This window comes from Rana temporaria, chromosome 6 (assembly GCF_905171775.1).
Source record: "Rana temporaria chromosome 6, aRanTem1.1, whole genome shotgun sequence".
NCBI classification, from domain to species: domain Eukaryota; kingdom Metazoa; phylum Chordata; class Amphibia; order Anura; family Ranidae; genus Rana; species Rana temporaria.
The window spans coordinates 8,312,227-8,316,916 of record NC_053494.1 but is presented as its reverse complement, the minus strand read 5'-3'; positions in this window follow the sequence as shown (position 1 = coordinate 8,316,916).

The following is a 4,690-nucleotide window of genomic DNA, read 5'->3' as shown; positions in this document are numbered from 1 at the left end:
TTTCGTATTTGTTTTGAAGACAGGACAGTGAAATCTTCAACTTCCTAAAGCGTAATGATTAGTCTACCTAGGTTCCCGCAATGCCTTTTGTCCAATGAAACCATGGTTAAGGTTGGCCTTGCTGGGAGAAAGCTGTATCCGCAGCCTGTCCACAGCGATGGAATTCTCTTATGAACAAATCATTCCATTTTTCTACAGTTTCCAAGAAGACCACAAAAAAAAGTAGACATTCTCCTTTTCTAAATGTCATAACCTGCTTAACGCTTTATATTTCAGATTCATGTGGTTGCTGGTTTAGTTTTGCTTCTTATCTCTCTGGGGAAACCAGGGATGAGATCTCCAACAGTGTTCACAGTAGTTCTCGTGGCCATTACAAAACCAAGTGATGACATCACGCTCCCCTGATGGAGAGAACAAATAATTTGGGAGGCCAGCAGTGACACCATCGTTATTGGGAGGAATGAGGCTTGAGCTCATGAGGCAATCTACGTAACTGGAGCTGTATCCTTCTGGAGAAACCATAGACAAGATCTCCTCCACCAGAATTCACAATTCAAGGCCATTACAAAGTCAAGTGATTGCGTCATGCTCTTCTGACGGAGTAAGCAAATAATTTGGGAGTCCAGTGGTGACACCGTTGTTAATGGGAGGAGCAAGACATGATCTACTGGAGCTGTATCCTTCTGGGAAAACCAGGGATAAGATCTACTCCACCAGCGTTCACAGTTCTTCTCAAGGCTGTTACAAAGCCATGTGATTACGTCAGGCTCCTTTGATGGAGTAAACCTATCATTCGGGAGTCCAGTGTTGACACCATGGTTAATGGGAGAAGCCAGGCCTGATCTGCTGAAGCAATCAAAGTTAACAGGAGCCCTATCTCTGGGGGGGAAACCAGGGACAAGATCTCCTCCACCAGAGTTCACAGTTCTTCTCAAGGCTGTTACAAAGCCATGTGATTACGTCAGGCTCCTTTGATGGAGTAAACCTATCATTCGGGAGTCCAGTGTTGACACCATGGTTAATGGGAGAAGCCAGGCCTGATCTGCTGAAGCAATCAAAGTTAACAGGAGCCCTATCTCTGGGGGGAAACCAGGGACAAGATCTCCTCCACCAGAGTTCACAGTTCTTCTCATGGCCATTACAAAGTCAAGTGATGGTGTCACATTCCTCTGATGTAAGCAAATCATTTTGGGAATCCAGCGATGCCATCGTTCTGGGGAAAGGGGTGAGGGCATGACCTACTGAATCCAGGCAATTGGCGCCTCCTTAAGGTATTAAAGTGCAAGTTTCCTCCCGTCTTCTGGTTTGGTTGTACAGATTCCTGAAGTATCCATGAAAATGCTCACACCTCGCTCTTAATCACAGTCTTTATAATGGACCAAAATCTGATGAATCGTCGTAATTGGGCACCAAGTAGACCAGCCTGTTTTTTTGATGGAAGCTGCCATTCTCTAAGTCCTTGGACTGCATATTTGTTTTAGGCTGTTAAATTGACTTGGCGTTTATGGTGAAACCATTCAGCTTTACTACCTTGAATTGTGAGGTCAGGGAAGGGCAGCTTCCTTCTGAGACGGGCATTTTTTGTCGGCGATATACTATTTTTTTTTTTTTTTTTTCGGGAATTTTTGAACATCTCTTCACTCTCGCATCAGGAACTTGTTCAGAGATTTACAGCCCTCAGGGCTGTGTGATGTCTGAGCCCTCGTCCTAATGCGCCCCTTTTTAAAATGGGGCTTCCCATTAGGCGGAACTGCAAGCCGCTTGTAGAACTAAATCGCCGTGATGGTCAACCTTGGCACCCCCAGATGTTTTGGAACTACATTTCCCGTGATGCTCATGCATTCTGCAGTGTAGTTGAGCATCACGGGGAAAATGTAGGTCCAAAACATCTGGGGTGCCGAGGTTCCCCATCACTGCAGTCTGTGGTCTTCAAAGCTAAGCTCAACTTTTGCACAGGCCTCTTGTGGAAGTTTTTAAAGCGCTGATGACTGGAAATGAATAAGCGGAGGTGCACCAAGAATGTTACTTCATATTTTTCTTTTTTGGATACTTCAAAAACATGTACAAGCATAAAAGTAAAAAAATATATATATGCTTAGACTTTTATATAGGTATCTGATGATTTCACTGTCATGCCTGATGTTTGCATTACAGTGAATTTGGGAATCTACAGAACGTGCTTCTGTCTCATTCTGGATTTATTAGTTGTTGGCATGTTGGGGGGCCCCCCCCCCCCCTCCTGGAGGGCTTAATAATATAAACGATGGCCTCTGAATGTGTGACGGGGGTTAGGCTTGACAAGCATCTCTGTGCAGCTATTTCTTGGGGAGTAGGTGGGGTGGGGGTCGGAGAGAAGCGCAGTATTGCAGGTGCCGGACTCTTGTGTCGCATGTTACAGGCACATGATGGAAATGTCTCTCCATCTCCCCCCCCCCCCCCCCCCCCCTCCCTTTGCTCTTGCCGCCGGTTATTGCGGTCTCTAATGTTCTTCTCTGTTATTTTGTTCTTTTTATTTTTTATTTTTATTTTATATAAAGTGTTTTTTTTTTGTATAGATGCTGTGTCTGGTTTTTATTACTTATAGATATGTGGGTGAGTGACGGTCTTTTTCCAGAGTCTTATTGTTTTTATGTAATCAGGCAGTCCCTTGTACTGCATAGTGTAGGTAAATCTAAAGGAAATGGAATAAGAAAATTGTATAATGTATGGCCAACTTCAGCAACACATTTACTTTAATCCTCACTGCCCCCCCCCCTCAAATCAACATATACTTGCTTTCTTTTCTCCAATTGCTCCCTATCATGTGACCCTTACATCAGCTATGGCTTAGGGATGATATGCAGGCTAAAGGCTGATAAAATAAACTTCTGTTTAATACTGTAGTTTGATACAATTACAGCATTAAAAAATATATATGATTTTTACATACAGGCAGTCCTCGAGTTACAAACATCTGCCTTGCATACGACTCGTGCTTACAAACAGAGGGAGACAACTAGGGTTGTCCCGATACCACTTTTTTAGGACTGAGTACAAGTACCGATACTTTATTTCAAGTACTCGCCGATACTGAATACCGATACTTTTTTTTTTAAATGTCTCCCCCACAGATGCAGCCATGTCTCCCCCACAGATGCAGCCATGTCTCCCCCACAGATGCAGCCATGTCTCCCCCACAGATGCAGCCATGTCTCCCCCACAGATGCAGCCATGTCTCCCCCACAGATGCAGCCATGTCTCCCCCACAGATGCAGCCATGTCTCCCCCACAGATGCAGCCATGTCTCCCCCACAGATGCAGCCATGTCTCCCCATACCTAGATATCGCCGCCTAGTTAATCAGCGTGTGGGGAACATTACAGCTTTCATTTCAATAGCTGTGTGTTCCCCGCCGCGTATAGACACTACCCCTTGCTCGGGATTGGACGGGTGATCTGCACTTTGATAGACAGATCACCCGTCCAATCCCGAGAAAGGGGCAGTGTCTATGCGCGGCGGGGAACAGACAGCTATTCAAATGAAAGCTGTAATGTTCCCCGCACGCTGATTAACTAGGCGGCGTTGCAGTATGCGGGGGGGGGGGGGGTAGTAGTATCGGATCTGGCATCGGGGGCATTTGCGGGAGTACAAGTACTCCCGCAAATGCTCAGTATCGGTCCCGATACTGGTATCGGTATCGGGACATCCCTAGAGACAATGGCACGAGAGGAAATTTTCCCCTAAAGCCTCGTACACACGATCGGATTTTCTGCAGACAAAGCCTTTGGCCGTTTGTCCGAAGGGCGTTGGCCAGGAATTTGTCCTGCATATGAATGGCACACAATTGTCGGCCAACAAACGCAAACGTAGTTATGTACTACGTAGTTTTTCAGCTTTTTATCGCCACCCTTTGGGCACCTTCTGCTAATATTGTGTTTAGTGAGCATTGCTTCTGAGCATGCGTGTTTGTACTTTGGACTGTTGTACACACGCTCGGAGATCCGACAACAGACCATTGTCCAGAAAAATTTAAAGCCTGCTATCAAACGTTTGTCTGCGGAAAACCTGACAATTGTCCGATTGAGCGTACAAACGGTCGGACTTTCTGCCAACAGCCTGTCCTCACACAATTCCCGTCGGAAAATCTGATTGTGTGTACGAGGCTTTAGAAGGAAAATTCACTCCTGTGAGAGTTATCATGGGGGGGGGGGGGGCGGGGGGAGGGGAGGTGTCTCCACTGATGCTTTATCACCTATCCTTGTTTCCACAACAACCCAAAATTCTAAAAATCCAATTATAACAGGGACAGAAAGTGAGGTGAAATCTTCTAAACGGGAGCAAAACAAACATTACAGGGGTGTTATTCCTTCCCTATGCTATCCAAAAACATATAAATATATTTTTTTTTGTCTGGAGTTGCACTTAAAAAAATAAAATAAAATAAAATGTCCTGTTTCAACATTTTGTAACATTTTCAGCAAGTATAGAAAATAGCTGTTGAAAGTAGAGGTCGACCGATATATCGGCCGATATTTGGCCGTTTTGGAGAAATCGGCATCGGCCGATTTTTATCCAAATCGGGCCAGATATTTTACAACTCCCGCTAGCGATGCCGCGGCTCCGGAGCTAGGCCGAAGCCGCGGTCTTTCCTGATGCTGTGACCGCGGTCACAGCATCAGGAAAGACCGCGGCTCCGGCCTAGCTCCGGAGCC